Source organism: Chelonus insularis, unplaced genomic scaffold (genome assembly GCF_013357705.1).
Source record: "Chelonus insularis isolate UGA/USDA-ARS -01 unplaced genomic scaffold, ASM1335770v1 contig_377_pilon, whole genome shotgun sequence".
In the NCBI taxonomy this organism is placed as follows: domain Eukaryota; kingdom Metazoa; phylum Arthropoda; class Insecta; order Hymenoptera; family Braconidae; genus Chelonus; species Chelonus insularis.
Window position 1 is genome coordinate 245,230 of NW_023276535.1, and position 18,233 is coordinate 263,462.

Here is an 18,233-nt window from a genome sequence, read left to right on the forward strand (position 1 = left end):
GATATTACTGAACTAAGTGTTAGTGTCCGTATGAAGTAAATAAACTGGAAAGGAAGATTTAATAGTGCAGCAGTGAAGGTGGGAGATTGCTTGTGTTTTGTGATATATCTGTTAAATTCAACCAAGCTATTCCACTTGTAATAACGGACAAGAGACAATCGTTGAAATGCAAATTAGACTGCGGGTCGTAGACAGTTTGATACATATGCGACGATTCGGGCATTGTGCGATGGACAAACCTTGCCACTTAGAGCTATCTCTGTATAAAGAAGATTTATAGAACAAAAACGTTTATCATCAATATTAGAAATATTTATTACTCAATTAAAACATATTTCTATTTTTAGAATAATTATAAAAAATATCTATTGGTTTTGGTATTTTGATAATTAATTAAAATAGTGTCTGATAAATCAACAAATTATTACTTGATATTAAAAATTGTTGATACATAATAGCATATAATAATTTATTAATTAAGAAATTAGTTTTTAATGATTTTTTAAGCTAAATAAAAAGAGTTGAGGTGAGAATAATTTATGATAATATTAATTATCAGGATATACTATAAATTATGAAATTATAGTTTCTTGATTTGCTTTTCGATCAATTTACTGTTTAACCACGATAACGAAACATGAGATCCGCTCGGCGAGTTAAGTTCCGGCTAGGACTCCCTATTTCCGTACCGCATGCTAAATTCTTTCCTGGCTGTTTATCCATCCTCTTGCTTGAAATTTATGAGACGCACAACCAGCTTTTTACTAAATATATTCATTCAAATGATTTAAATGCAAATAATTTATTTAAATGTGTCAAGTGGAAACAATTACAAACAAGTTTATTTAAAAATAATTCAATATGTGTGACAACACTACACAACAGAAATGATTTTAAATGTTATTGACATTTTCGTAACTGAAGCTATTGTTTCATAGTCCAATGAAAAAAAAAATAGAATAAAAATCGTGTAAAATGAATTGTCTAGTAGTTTAACTATTCCATTGATATGAATATTTATTTCAGAATTATTGTTTTATATTTTCTTCATGAATAATAAAGCTTTGATCTTTTGTATGTTATCAAATTATATTTTTCAAGTAATATACCAATGTAAATGAAGAGTGAATATTTTAATGAAAAAAAGTAAATTATGTTACAAAAAGAATAATTAAAAAAAAAAAGATAACAAATTGAACTTTAAAATCGATAGTATGAATGAGTCCTACTCAATTGCTGAATCGAATCAAAATGAAACAACTTTTATACATGCAAACGAAACGTTTTAACGCTCAGTTTTTACAAGCACAGTTAGAGTAACAAACATCTCTCTGGGGAATCATTTCCTTTTTACACAATCCCAGCTATGTATTAGTATCTAATAGTATTTTATGAAGCCAGTTCAAATTTTTTTAATTATTAAAACATCATTAAAGCTAAAAATGAATTGTACTTTAATTAATGAACAATTTATCATATTGTCGACATAGTAATATTTAAACGTGATAAAAATAATGTTTTTATAAGTTAAAAGTAACTCTGTAATTCCTCAATAAGCATGTTCTGACTACTGTTAATGTATAATAAATTACTAAATCATAATTACAGTAATTTCCCAACTAATTTGCTAATAAAATAACTAATTTTTTTCAATAATCATTCATAGTATATATCCAAGGTATTTTACAAGTAACAGCTAATGAAGCAAGTAGTTGAGTCATTAAGAATAAAATCACGACAGTATTTAAAGACTTTAATGACTTAGTTTCTGAGGTAAGAAGAGTTGTATGAAGATTTGTATTAATATAATACATTACGAACTAAAGAAGAGGTTTAATTAATGAAACTTTGCCTAAGTATTCTTCCCACTAGGTGTATTAATAGGTTGCTCTTACTTCATCTTATATAGGACAAATATTATTATATACTCCACACGGTTGGCACTTACTTTTAAAGTGCTTAAAAGTTACGAGAATGACTTGTTTTGTAACTTACAATTAAGTGCTTGGATATTGGATACTTCTATGTCGGAACATGTAATATGAAGTTGGATAATTAAATGTTCAACCAAAGTTTCAAAGAAATTAAACGGATACTTGATAATCATATAATTAAATATAATTTAGTGAAAATGGTTGAGTTTTAATAATCCACTATTAACACTTATAATAATTGCTGAGAAAGTTTCCATTCAATGGATATTAATAAAATAATTGGAATATGTTATAAATAGATTGTTTATAGCATGAAAAAATAGACACATTATTGTTAAATGTTGACAAAAACCAGTTTTCATTTGCAAGCTGTTACCCAAAGGATTCGCAGCATGTGTTGCTTAATAATATAAACAGCTTTATACTCAACTTGTACTAACAACTAGGAATATAACTTCTCGAATAGACCGACCATTGTAACTTTTGCGTTAACATGCTATATATGTAATTGAATGTAAATTTAATAACCGGATTTAACGTATGACTGCTTAATTTATTATTTCTTGCTGAACAAAATGAGAACAGATTTTACCTTTTCTTTTCATTCTGCATTATTTATCAGATAATGAAGGTTTATCACATTTTGAATTATATTTTAGTAGACTGAATTTAAAAATTTCATTTGTTCTATTATTAATAAAGATTAACAGATTATTTAATTAAGGATATAAAAGTGAAACTTGATCGCTTCAAGGTGAATTTATAAAACCTTTAATTAAAAATTACTAAAGATCATGTTACTGTAGATAGTTTTTACAGGGATTTTTATGGATACAGAACTTTATTTAAAGTTAAAAAATAATTTAGAGGCTGTAGTAACTAAAATTAGTGGTTCATATTTATTCTGAATATTTGATATAACTATGAATAAGTTGCAAAATAAAATAAAGAGCAAGTTGTTTCTATGTATCATATAGTAATTCAATATTTAGCTTTTAGAAATATAAAATTGAGAATATGTTCAATAAAAAGATACCACGATTCAATATTTCATCACATTCTACTATTCTCCATATATTGTTTTTTTTTTCCTTTTTTTAAAAGATCTGTGCGACATATACCTTAGTGAGTTGCATTTCACTTCGGTTTTAAAGTTTTCTGAGAGAATAAAACCATGACTGGAAGTACAGTATGATGAAGAAGTAGCGCAGTGAAGGGAAGAATCATGAATATATTCCAAAGACAGGCGAATTTCTTGAGGGTCGTTTGTGGAGATCTACGACAACTTTAGAATAAGAAAAGAGCGAAAGAGGTCGAGTAGTCTTTCTTATGGTAAACAATTTAGTGTAGAATACATTTAAGATTTTATGTCAAAGAGATACTGTTGAGTAATACAACAATGTACTACTTGAAGCAAACAGGACGAACAAGAGTTAAAACAATGTCGTATCCTAAAACTATTTTATTAATGATGAAACGATGATAGCATAGATCAAGTTTCATCATTACATATTCTCGATCAATGACTGTAGTTAGTATTTATTTTAAAATTCCCATTCCAATAAAACAATAAAGTGTTATAATTCAATAAGATAATTTTCTAGCTGGAGAAAATAGACCCACATGGAACAATATATCAAGCTATAAAACCTTATCCGAATGGATTTTTTATGATAACTTATTTAAATCCATTGCCTAGAATATTAAATTAAATGAATAATAAATACGCCTATAAAAAAGCATGAAAATTTAATTAATAATTGAGAATTTACAAATATGCATTTTTAACATAACTTAAATTAAATATCATGGAATTTAAATGGTTAAATAAATTATCAATATGAATCATTTACGTCATCAGCGAGCTTTTAAAATATAATAATAAATACCTCAGACTGAGAAAACTCATTTATTGTAGTTAAATATACATTAAATAATCAAGGTAATATGATAAATATAGATTCACTTTGTAACAATAAATCTTTAACAAGCCATGAAAGCTTAATTCTATCTCTGGATTGCATTGAAAAAGCTCAAGGTTTTTAAAAAGAAGCCATTGCAATAAAAGAAAGAATTCAAATGAAAGTGGGTTTGGAAGTAATCACTTTATCTTCAGCCACCATTCCATTTGCTACTAATCTAGCTTTCTTTACTCCAATCTACTTGCCTTGATATCTCCATTTTTCTACTGCATGTATGAGATTCTCCTGTCTTCACATATGACTTGAATATTTATCACATGGTAATTTTTATTGTAATCAATAAATAATTCTTTTAAATTGAAAGAAATTTATTATTTAAAGAATTTCGTGAAAATGAAGTTGTTGACTTATTGATAAATCCAGAGATCTTAATAATTTGAAACATTGATTGTCAAGGAGATGATTGGTCTGAAGAATGAATTATAAATCATCGAGACAGATCAGATTATTGGTATACATTGGAGTCCTATTTGTGACATAACACTAACGGGAGTGATGCTGAGCAAGCTCTGTTTAGGATTTATGGTGCAATACAAAGTTTGGCGATGTCCCAGGAACGACAAATGAGTCTCTCGACGCTGAATGAACGAATACAAAGTATTGCGTGCCATTGAATTACTTGACTCCTAGAAAAAGAATAAAATTTAATTTTTAAGATATGTCTAGAACACAGTTAATGCATAAGAAGATTTTTTAAATCTCTTTTGCTGCTTTGAGACGTAGGATTTTCGTTAGGATATACTATTACGATAAGTTTATATTCATTGAAAGAAGGTTTTACAGAGGGAGGTAGAAGAAAACACATGTGCACTCCAAAAACTCTTAAACAGAAAAGTAGAGGCGGAGTATGTTATCTAGAAAGTGTATATTCTTCTTGTTGTTAAATTAAATGTACTCAAGTAAAAACACAATATCATTTAAATACTTCCATGTATTTTCTTAAATCGGAAAAAGTATTTGGTATTTAAAATGAATGCTAATGGAAATTTTAATACTTGCTATTTGATTTCTTTTTTTTTGTTTTCACAGCTATAACAACATTAAATAAAATAATGTATTTAATATAACTGAGTATTATTATTTTTTTAGAGTTTATATGTATATGAGATTAAGGGACAATGAAAAGTTTCTGGTAACTTTTAAAGGACATATCTTTACAAAAGACAAAAAAACAGATTTTCATGGATTAAAAAGCATTTAAAAGATTAAACTTTTTTAAATTCTCTCTGGTTTTTCTCAATTTCGATAGTCGTTTGTAAAAATACGGCTTTGTGAAATTGAGCAAGAATTTTTCACTAAAAAAATACCAAAGAAATAAAAAGATATAAATTAACTTTTAAATATATTTGTAAAATCATCGGCAAAATTTTACCGGATTTTGTACCTAATTTTCTTCAATTAACTTCATCTACGGATACCACAAAGTTGATGAATTAACAGGAACAACTACAGTAAGTTAAAGTTTCACTATGAACATTTGGTAGAAATTCTTTGAGCTTCTTTTAAGTTTTAAATTTTCTCTTCATCTTTAATTAATTGAAAGAAAAGTTTACATCAATTGTACTTTTCAACAACATTTTAGAGAGTGAAATATCAGAATAATAAAAAGTAAATCTATTTTCTAATAAAAATAAATTTCAAGTAAAGTAAATAGCCTAGTTTTTGTTTCTAACTTCTTCCACTATTTCTTGATTATGTATGAAACTTTTACAAACTTATTGATAAAAACTAATTATTTTAAATGATTCATAATAATTAACGGAAACTTTCCCCAATGAAGTTCTTTTACATTTTTATTTTTACATATTTTCATGAATATCAATGATACAAACTAACTGCATATTAATAAAGCTGTAATAATTCTGCGCATACATTGATCAGTTGATAATGTTTCCGAGATTATGCTAATTACATTCGCTTATCCATTTACTGGAATTAGTACAGATTCCAGACTATCATATTCTGTGGTAGGTTCATCTTTCTCAAGTTTCAGATATGATAGAAAATTAATACTCCGTAGTAAATTTTCAACCGCAAAGCACGTACAATTTTGGTATAATGTAATAAAGTAATTAAAAAATAAATACTTCTTACAGACTATGAGGAAGGATCTTACTACATTCCAGTTAGAGATTTAAAGCATATTAAATTTCTCTTTTGATAGCTTTTACTTCATAAATATTTATACAAACGTAATAAACTACTATAAAAAGTATGTCCTTCTAGAAGTACTTTACACCCTGTCCACAATAAATTAATGGTTAACCGACCCACAGTCTGTCATTAAAGTTTCGCAACTCCATGAAAATATGAAATTATGACTCAGTGCCAGCTTTTTTTCTTTCATTAAACTTTTTAGTCTCTTAGATTCCATCGTCAGTAAATATTCAAAATTGTATTGATTGTTTTTTTGATTAAATTTAGCTTTAAGACATTTCGTTGGATTTCATTTTACAGAGCAATTCATCCTGCAAATAATAAGTATTGTCATGTATGATAATAAACTTTTTGAATAATAATAATTTATTAATTAAAACTTATTCATTACTGAATTGATATTTTTCAACATAGTATGTGTAATTAATTTTATTATTTACTTAGTTTTAATAAAACCCTGTTAATGAAAAATAAAGTTATTGAGTCATGAGTGAAAGAACTGGCAATTTTTTTAGTAAATAAATGTTAGTTAAAAGAAAATAAACGTTTTTATGTTACATACTACTTTTCGATTCAAATACGCGTTTATTCTTGTTAATGAATAAAATTTTCATTAATTTAATATAAAAAATAACAGTAAACTTTTCATGGGAAATTTTTATTAAAGTTATCTTACTTTTATACCAATAAAAAATATTTTTCAAGCTTGTAGCTCCATGAAGCACGAAATTATTCGATATAAAAAATTATTTAAACATTTAGATTGAAAAGTTCTTCAATAACTTTTATATACCTCGAACAGAAAATTTTGTTATTGTTTATTTTACGTACAATTTCGTTTATTTACCTCGAAGTTTCCAAAGTACACAATCAAAGCAAAATGTGAAAAGGCGGAGAGACAATAAAAAATAGTGAAGAGAGCAACTAAATTATACCAAACAGATTCAGATAACGAGCTTCCGTCTTTACTCAGGTGTCTGTTACTTCTAATGATCTGCTCTGTTTTTAGTTGTTATATATCAACCTCTGAAATAAACAATAGCAAAAGTTATTAGAGAACACTTTCTAAATTTTGGTATTATTATTTGTTGACTTGATTATTTGCATTTCTTCAACCCAATAATTCCCAAAAATTACCGATAATTGAACCGAAATCTAATTTTAGAATTTAAATGAATGAATTTTTTTTTTTAAATTGAATTTACTCTTGTAATTATTGTTATAAACTAAGAAACCGAATGTGTGAAACTTTCTGGAGATTAATATTAAGAGGACTGTTTCAAAGGAAATTCTTTCGTTTAGTAGTGCATAGCTTAGTTGTAGTAATAAAAAGAAAAAAAATTGAGCAAAAAGAGAAAGAAGCTGCTGAGTCTGACACATATTGCATGGAAAAAGCTCCGTCAGTCCACGAGGATCCTTTGAAATGCATTCAATTCCGACAACCCTCAGCCCTCTTTTCCATTTCGTTTTACGGTGCTCCGGATTTTTATACTTACAACAGATGCATCGTTATACATTTTCAGCTTATCCGTGTCAACATGCAAGGGGAACTCGTCGACACTTTTCTTCATGTTTGTTTCGAATGTTGTTTTTTTTTTTTAATGCGACAGCCATCTAAAAAATAACATAATAATTAGTCATAGTATTCAAAGGATTTTATCAAATAAAAATTTTATGTCATATTTATGAAAGAATGAAGGAAAACAAGTCATAATATAAAAAATGAAATCACATTTTTGACTATTTTATAATAATTTATGTAAGTAATATTATTATTCTATTTTTTTTTTTTAAATGAAAGTGCAAAAGAATTTTTAAAAATATGTACCACAATTGAAACGTTACTCAGTAATGTCATTAATTAAAAATTCATGCTATGAATTATAGAGGACAAAGATTTCGTGTAGTGATCATGATAATGCATTAACTCTAAAGAAACTGCCAGAGATATTATCAAACTGTGCAAGAACTGCTTTCAAAATGGTTATGTGAATTAATTTAAATATTAATGAATGATGTTATTTTACCTTACAAAGTTGGTTTGTGACCTCTTTAGATTGTCTATGTATCAAAAATGAGCGAAAAAAAATTTTTCTAAAAAAAATTTCAGGTTTTCATCAATAGAACGGTGTTAAAATTAGTAATTATCACAACTTAGTTAGCATTCAAATCCATTTTGTAATCAGATCTTATGAAATTCTGGACGCTATTCTCGACTCAATCACTGAAGTGGCTGGGGGAAACAGGATGAGATTGTGAAAGCAATCGGAAATTCATTCACGTTCCCTAGAGTTAGGTTACTGTATCACGTTTCAATATTGATTAAAAGATTCCACATGAGAACATTAAGACTGCCGAGAAATTACACATTAACCGCTTGATTGTTTGTTTTGATATATCTATGTACAATGGCCAATAAATTAATGATAAAGCTGTATATGAACCCATATGCACTTGCATGCCGGAGGGTGCGAATGATCATTGTTAACATATAAATTAGGCGTAGTATTGTTATCATTTTAGAATTGTGGAATGATGATTCATCAGAATAATCGTTACATGAATATTACTACCAGCTTGTCTCCCATTCTATACATTTCCAATAATTATTATAGAAAATATTTAATTACATTTCCCTTCTCTTCAATTAATCTTTTTACCATAGTTAATTAGATGTACCAAATTAAATATGAGGTCTATTAATGTAGTGGGTATTCTAGAAGTTGCATAATAGGTGCCAATGTTTTCAATTGTCTCACTGATATAATGAGATCTTTATAAACTTACACTTGTTCCAAATTAACCACAAAACTGCTTTGATTTTATCCTGTATATTGATTTTATCCTCACTTGCTCATTTAATAGCTACTTTGGGTAAATGAATTCCACTTGCAGTTACAATTAGCTCATGAGCTAACTCTCTAGCTTTAGAGCTCAATTTACTGTTGTTTATTTCCAGAAGTATGCGGTGGTAGATTCTTTATAAAAATCATCTTTACGTCATTAGCACCTGTGAAATGGTGGAATCTATCAGTTTATTTGTATAGAAAATATTCGAGAAAATAAATCATGTTTCAGAAATTATTGAATTAAATTCTAGATATAACTAATTTTAAATGATTTACCTCTGTATTTCCCTCTTAATTAGCAAACTAAATTTCAATATCGAAGAAGAGTTATCAAATACAGTAGTTAGTATATTACGTTTGATGCATTAAATTTTATCAATGTCTTACCAATTTAATCATAACTCAAAACTACTTTATTTTAATTTTCTCAAATTTCTAAATAAACATGCTGATAATACGAGTACCACGAATAAGTTTGATATAATATGCTGACAACTTGTCAAATTATGTTCTGCTAATTACCAATTATTACTAATACCTATCATTAGCCATTTTACTCAGGTGAATATATAAAGATTCGCTTTTTAGAAATTGGTGAATAATATTGTTAACAATTTCACCTAATTGCTGTGATGTAATTTGCAGATTAATTAATTATACTGATTAGAATATCTTCAGAGTTGAGGCTAATGTATATAATAATTGCTATGTATAATAATTGCAATATATCTTAAAACCAAATGAATAATATTTTTTCAAAAAATATTTTATCATTTTAACTATTTATATAATCCAATATTTTTAATTAATAAATAAATATTACTAATAAATTAATTACTTTATGGAGTTTTTAATCTCGTCTTATAAAATTAGCAACAATGGCGGATCTTGTAAACAAGAATCGATAACAGATTTGACTCACGTAGTATAAATCATTTCTATAATGCGTCATTTGACTAGCGAGTAGAATATTCTAGAAAAAATGGCAAAACCGAAGGAATGTTTACATCACGTCTAATTTTGTAATATTATTATAATACAGTATAAAAAAATGACACTTAAAAGTCAATTAATTTCGTTATTTATAAATAGAATAAATGTATTACCTTATGTAAAATCGCGATAATTGGAATTAGTCTATGAGTCAACTGGCATGTCAACAACATCACAAGCTACGCATTGGCAGAAGAATTTGGTAATGTTTGTTATCAAATATTTAATGAACAAAGTTAGATGAATTCAATCCCACTATAACTTTATTAATATTCAATGATAATGAAAAAAATTATGTAAGTAAAAAAAAAAACAGATTTTTATTATAAATAATTGTTTTTCATGAGATAAATAAAACCTTATTTGGAAGTATCATTAGTAGAAGTAAAAATATCTTACATAATAAATAAGACCTCATTATAATATAATGCTTTCGATATTATTATGTGAGAGATGTTTCATTCATCTAGAACACGTTATCAATTTTAACAAAAATTTTTTCATAGAAATTTATTCGATCAAAAAAATTGATCATCATTCGCTTCATAGCTTGCTATTGGAACTTTAATAAGCTTAATAAAGTTATAAGAGATATCTCAATATTTGTTTTCTTTCAGAGTCATTAAAATATGAGGATCATAAAAGTTAAACTGTTTTTATTCAATAAGTCATGGTTATGAATATACACTCGTTTACATTGACGGTTTTTAATTATTCATTGTTGAAATTGTTTAAATGAACTTCCTAGAGTGTTGAGAATTCCAGTTGATTCTAACATGCTTGTAGATGATAAACATATTTGCGTACAAATGCAGACTCTCAGGTATAGTAAGAAATTCATAGAAAGTCTGCTACGCAGACAGAAAACCAGATACACATTTGCACATGCAAAGTGGAGTGAATAAAATATGTCAAAAAACAAAATATGCTTGTGCAAGAAATTTCACTTTCCGCTTTCTTTTTCTTTGTACTCTGCTACTCAGTCTTTTTCATTCTTGATATGACACATTCCTTAGTTTCACAATAAAATCATAAATAAATGGTATAAAATATAAGTCTAAGCATTTTGAATGTGATAAAGTTTATATTTATTTATTCGATTAAGTATCTTTACTCATCTTCGTGTATACTTCAGTGTGATATTACATTTCTTTTTTATTAAATAACTATTTGACAAATATTCTTCCTCTACTACAAGTTTATTGAGAACAAAGTCTTCTAACAAATTTAAAGTTTGTCACTTTATTAACTGATTTTACTTGCTTTAGTGTCAAAGGTATAAAACGAGTACTCAATGCATTTTTCGAAATTAGTTGATTAAGATGTAAATAATAGTTTGATTTCTGTTCTTTCATTACAGAGTACGATGGCTATGGAAGAAACTTTTCCTTCTACAAAAACTTGATGAAAACTACAGGTAGTTTTACATTCACACAGCCAGTATTGGAAGTTGTAACTTTTTTTTATGTGAGTATTCTTCTAAAAACTTTACTTTCTCTGTCACATAATGTATTGTACTTGGGCAACAAATATTAATAATATTTATGTAACAATATAAATCACTGTACGAATCATTTTTTAACTATTAATATTAACTTTTCGTGGAAAACAAGCTAGTGCAAGTAGAACTCATACTTTAGAAGTAGTTTAATCAGAAGTACATACTCCATAGGTTTTCGGTATCATCAGTGATAGTTCTGATGAATAGGTAGACAGACAGACAGGTGGTCATCAAATGATTCAAAAAAGATTTAATTCTCAATTTTAATGGATAGAACCTTTAAAAAATCATGGAACATGAAATTGATCATTTAATTGGTTTTATTTAAATCTGAGAATTAAAAAATTTACGGAAACTTATAATTAAAAAAGAAATTTTTGTGTTAAAGTAAACTAATATTTTTTACATGGTAAATTAAAATCTTAATGCATGACAGAAATTTTTTAATGCCATTAAATAGTTAATTTATTTGTTTAAGAAAGTTTCATTAGACACAAAAAGTTTAACAATGTGTCTTATTAAAAGATGTAAATAAGAACTATTTTTCGTTTAAACTTTCTAATACTTTGATTATTATTATAATGGCATTTTATATAAGCTAAAGAAATCTGTAATAATTATAAAACCAAAGCCTTGACAAAAAACTGTTTTACAAACGAACACGCTAACTTTCCTCATAAACTTGCTCTTTAGATTAGTTACTTCTTTCCCTGTTTTTATTTGTCATTCTTTCTTTCTTGATCCATCGAAAAAAATCAATTATTCTACTTTTTTATTTGCTAAATAAAATACCATAAAAAAATTAGTTGACTAGTAAACTTAAATATACAACGACGTTTAAAGTTTTTTGTAGGTCAGCTTTACCTAGCTTTATCCTTACTTGGGTGACTTAGAATCAATTAATTGAGTTCAATTTTCTACCTCAAGTGTTTCCAATTATTAGATGATTTTCAGTATACTCGAAATACAATAAAAAAAATTGATAGCAAAGAAGTAATTAAATCAAACGTGCTCTTCAATTTTAATTCATACATATTAAATTGTATGTATTCTAAATTAGACAGTTGAATATCAATCGTTACCAATACATTTATTTGACTCATAATTTCATGTATCAATACATGATAAAGTAATTAAATATTTAATAATTAATTCGAGATTTAATTTGAAATTTTATTAAATTTCTGACTTACTTTAAAATTTATAGCAATGCTTTATGAAGCTTATCAATTCATTATACCCAAATTATTTCTTAATTTTTTAAATTAATGCAAATCTACTAATCACAAATTTTAAAGTTGATGATAAAATAATATACTCGTATTTTAATTTACGAAAGTAATTTAATCGAATATTCTTAATCTTATTTCAAATTGAATCGTGTCATTTTAATGTTTGATGATATTCATCAACTAATGATCAATATTCCGTGAATTTCCTAGCTAAATCAAATAGTTATTAATTATTAATAAATTTTTGTTGAGAAGACTCAATCCTCCTATTAGTGTATAAATAAATTAGCAATCAACAGGTAAAATATATTTCTTGTTTGTGATTGAATTATCAATTAAAAATACAGATATTGACTAAATATGTTTGAAAGACAACCTCAACGATTCATCAGTATGTATTTATTGATATTATTTAAACATTTAAATAGATGTTTGAAATTAAATATCAATGACTATTTTGTGTTATTATACTAAAATTATTGAAATTATATATTCTACTTTACTCATTGAAGTATTTGGTTTATTACATTTTCTGTACAAATCGATTTAATTTTTACTGCAATTTAATACTTCTCAGATTTGTATTTCAATGCGTATATGATATTAATATGTTATTAATTACATATTATTGCATTTTTTAAATTGAAAATTCAATTAGTTATTTTGCATTACATTTAATTTAATTGATTTAAATTTTTCAAACTTATTATTTGAAAAAAACAATTTATTATATAATTTATAATATATTATTATAATTCTCACCTTACTAGAGCATCAAAAAACCTCTCTTTTCATGTGATTTTTGAATTATATTTGAGCCAGAGATGGCACAATTTCAAATAATCCTTTAAAATTTCTTCGAGAGTGCTCCAATCGAGTTAAGGCGATTCTAGGATATTTTCTGCTAAAAATATCGATTTCCAAGTCAAGGCAATTGGATCATGATAATAAAATCTTTTTAACAAAAAAAAAAAAACTTTTTTAATATCATTATAAAATTTAAGTTGAAAATCATTTTTCATGTGAATTTTTCAAAACTGCCAAAAATATATTATACTAATGTCAGAGTGGAGACAAATATATGTTGATCTGTCTTATTCTATAACGATGATGTATGAAACTAGTCAAGGTAGAATTAAAAAATGCCTGAAAGTCTCATGAGATATCCTGTCGTTAACTAGACTCGTTCGAACATTTTCGAGATTATCAATGGCGTTGACGTAACCTAATTTTATCCAGCAAGCTGGTAACGACATTTCGCCCACGCAAGCTAACGTTTCCCAAGTTAACATACAAAATTGGTCCATAGGATGACGAGCGGGGCTCTCTAATTTTTGCTGATAGATTCTTCTATATATCAAAAAATATCTTCTATCTATAAACGAATAGAAAAAAAAAAAAAAACTTTACCTACAAATGTATGAGATGAATAATATAATTTATTTTTGTAACTAACAAATGAAAAAATCTCATTTACTTTGGATTATTTTGATGAGAAGGGAATTTTTTAATTGCTCATATATGTTGATAAATAAAAAAAAGTAAGTTCAAGGATAATTAGATTGGAAGTCGTATTCATTGTAGAAATGTAATTTTACGTGTAATGTTATTCTGAAAATCGGATTATATAAAAGATGGAAAGGTAGAATAAAAACCGAATTTTCTAACAAAGAGAATGTTTACTTTAAATAAACCAGCATGATTTTATCTTTCACAATGAAACTGATAATAAAAGTGATGTATAATAAGTAGATAGAGTATGTAATTTAGCTTAGAAGAAAATTTAATTGGCAGAGTGTTAATATGACAGTGTAATATGAGATAATTTTTTTTTTAGGTTTTTAAATTTATTTTTATTGAAGGTGAAATTTTTTTAATGAAATATTTAGCATTGAAACTGTAATATGAGATTAAGGATTAAAATTTTCGAGTAAATGGAACGTGAAATTCAGTTAAAATACATTAATCAATTTAGTATGCTGCGATTCTTTCAGAGTACATTACTTATATTATAAAAAAATTTTTTCCTTTCTTCTTTTTTATATTTAATTAAGCTGATAATTTTTTTAAATTACGTTTTTCATCATTTTTATGATATTATAAAATAAAAAAATGAATCTCGTTTATGTTTATTAATGTCTTATATTAAATAATTAACAGTTATTATTAGCAACGCTCGATTGATTTGCTTATATTTTGTTTATGGTAGAAATAAGTGTAGACCAGATGTCTTTAAATATCTATCAATAATAACTTTGAAGATCTTCTCAAAGAGATTATTGTTCTCCCAAAAAAGTAGCTTTTAAAATCGAAATTACAAATATTTGGAAGTAGACATTGTTCTCAGAAAAGGATAGTATAATTTTTAATTCAGGAAAAATAGGAAATGGCAGATAATGGGAACATTCTAGTACCTGTCCAATCCTTACATATCAGTAAAATAATTTGCATTATCATTTTAGCATTTGCGAGTGTATTTAAGACATACAATAATATGTAAAACATTTTGAGAGTAATTCTTTTATTGTTTGATTTGTTATAATGATCTACAAGTGAACTACCTGATAACTCTACTTTCTTCAGAAAATCACTGGAAAGAACTCAGACTTATTGTTCATGTAGCAGGTTAAAATTTTATGATGGCATTCATTCATATGAGTGTCTCGTCTTTATTATAGTTTGTTTAAATGATAATAATGATTGATTTTAAAAACAAAAAAATCTTTTCATCCTCCCCACTAGGAAGTTAGTCATGTGGGCTTTCTGGATCGTACTCAGACCACTAAAGAGTACTGATATTTTTAAAATGTAATTATCTATCATATTCTATATTAATAATATTAACTGACGTTCACATCAACTAACCTACCAAACATCTGTACTAACTCAACTAGAACTCCATCAAAACAACATAGAATAAATATCACCGATTGTATAATATAATTAAGTTATCTTTGTAGTTAGAAAATATATAGTCTTCTTGAAGTACAGATTGTTCCACCGAATAATGATACATTTTAGTGTAAGTAGAATACATCACTAATGAGTACAATGCTAACAACGTAATTTTACGTGCATGGTGGAATGTTTGAGAGCATATAATACAGTTGACAGTGACAAGGGATTACGGAACTCATGAAATGTTATGATTTCCTGGTATATATCTTGGAGAATACAATTATAGAATTGTTGATTATTATATTATGATGTTTGATAAATACACTTAAGACCATACGATGTAACTATTATGTAACATATATCAGTGAAGAATATATGGTGAACAATTTCTGCATTCATTATGTATCATATTCAGTTGACATAAATGAATAATGTTGGTTCAATAATAAATAACAATTAAATATGCCATTTCGAGACAACTGAAATGGTATTATGTGTTGTTGTAGTCTGTGTATTAAAAATTAACGATACATGAAACATGAAACATCAACGTGATAATAAATAGTGAAGTCCATTGTTAATCATTAATGACTTTGGTGAATTGAACTTCAGTGCTTTATATATCAAAATCAAGCCTTTCTGATGGCATGTGAATGTCTGTCTCGGTTAGGAGCATACTACACTAATCGTTGTGACACTTCAATTTACCACACTGCCAATGGAAATTCTCCTACTAACATTTAACACTGATAAACTACTTTTATACTATACCAAAGTAATCTCAATAAAAGCTCTAATTAACTGTTATTTTAAAACACGTATTTTTTATGACTTTTGAATTACTCTAAATCATGTCTGCATTTATTGATCACGTTGAGAGAGGTAATAAAGGCACTAAGTCATCACTGGAAACCATAAAAGTACTTTTCATGTGGAAAATAAAAATAAAAAAAGAGAAATACATGATTACAGAAATATCGAGGGATTTTTTTTTTTTTTTTTGTAAGAAACTTGTCCTCTATGAGATACTAATATACTAATGAGAGTCACAGTAATGAAGGAACTTCATTACATTATTAAATTTGTGAAAATCAGTAATTCATTTTATGAGTTAAAATAAAAACTCTTTCATTTTTGTATCAATTAGCTTGTCACACATATAATAACAAGAAATATTTGACAATCTATTGTGAAACTTTATAAAATATTTCACATTTCATAAATTAAAAAAAGAAAACTAAACACATTTAAAAATAGTGTCAATATATTTTTAATATTCAACAGACTATTAATATTATAACTTACATAATATTGATTGAGTTTTTCGTGATATATTTGTAGAAAAATAAATCACGACATATGTCTTTTTTTTATCATTAGAATGATAATCCGACATCGTCATCATGTCGTGTATTGATTCAAAAGTATAAATCTCTCTTTGAGTTTAAATAAAAAATTCTACCAAGCTTAAAAAAGTGAACTTTCAAGCTATTTCTAAACATTAGATTAGTTCAAATGAAAGGATCAAATAAGGGATTAACTTTTTAATCATATTGGATGAGGTTACCTTGAGTAAATGAACACATGGCTAGTGATTTTTTCGATTTACCCTTTTTATAAGTACTAGTATATATTCACTGAATTATCTTCTTTCGTTCTGCTTGATTGTGTATTGTTCCACATTTCTTTCAAGTAGGTATTCCTCTCGTACCCTGCTGAATTCCCTCTTTATTCTTCTGAGGACAACGGATGTGCTTTGCATAATAGAAAAGCACTCCTTTTGTACGGGTTATTTTTTTAACTTTAGTCACTAGTTAATTCCATTTGGAATGATGCAAATCTTCTGTCCTTGTAATTTTTATTGCTGTAAGCTTTTCTTTTTTATGGAACAAAAAATGAATTATTATCAACTGTTGAATGATATCAATATGAAGTGAATAACAAAAAAAAAAACATATTTTGCTAGTTAGAGAAGTTAAAAACATCCCTCTAAAAAGAAAATCTCTGTAGACAGATTAATTAAAAGGAATCGATCATACAATGACATAAATTGGATATTCACTTTTAATAATGATTTCTATAAAATCACGAATTTAAAACATCAAACGAATTCTTTTGTTCTTGCTACCTAATTTTTTATGCTGTAGTATGAAATTTTCAAAGTCTTTGATTAAGTTAAAAATAACATAGAAAGGTATTTGTATGGGAAACGATGAAAAAAAAAAAAAAATAATTTATCAAAGTCCACTATTTTTTTTGTAGCACATGTATTGCTTTAAACTCGTTGTGATTGATATAAATTAATCGTGCAATCGTGACTAGCCCATTGAATCCATTAAAATAAAAACCATTTAAACAGTAAATGAAAAAAATCTGTGGATTTAGAAGCTAAAAAAGAGAAATAATAGTAGACAGAAAATAAAAATAATGATTCAAATGGAGCTGCTTGTAAATGTCTCTTCTAAATTTTTCGATCATTGTAAAACTTATACGTTTAATTAAAACTTATCACTTATTAGTGTATTTCCTTTTTAAATTATATTATAGTATAACGGAAAATTAATTAATGTCGGAATGCATCTTGATAAAGATTTAAAGATTTTAAAATTAGAAAAAATAAACAAGTACAAATAGTGTTCAATTTTATTGGAGTGAGCAGAAATAGCCAGTAGGGTAAGTCCGGGGTA

At 26.4% G+C, this 18,233-nt stretch overlaps 1 long non-coding RNA gene across 3 annotated transcripts; it reads right to left on the reverse strand.

The window, feature by feature from the left end:
- Positions 1 to 5,691: 5,691 nt before the first annotated feature.
- Positions 5,692 to 9,807, reverse strand: LOC118067285 (uncharacterized). 3 transcript variants are annotated; one of them, XR_004690360.1, is made up of 5 exons: positions 9,761 to 9,807; positions 8,861 to 9,083; positions 7,570 to 7,687; positions 6,921 to 7,099; positions 5,692 to 6,384 (listed from the first exon to the last, which is right to left on the reverse strand). It is a non-coding gene; the product is annotated as an uncharacterized lncRNA (long non-coding RNA). The 3 variants fall into 3 exon arrangements; XR_004690359.1 differs by lacking the exon at positions 9,761 to 9,807 and adding an exon at positions 9,445 to 9,655; XR_004690358.1 differs by lacking the exon at positions 9,761 to 9,807 and adding an exon at positions 9,199 to 9,655.
- Positions 9,808 to 18,233: the final 8,426 nt, after the last annotated feature.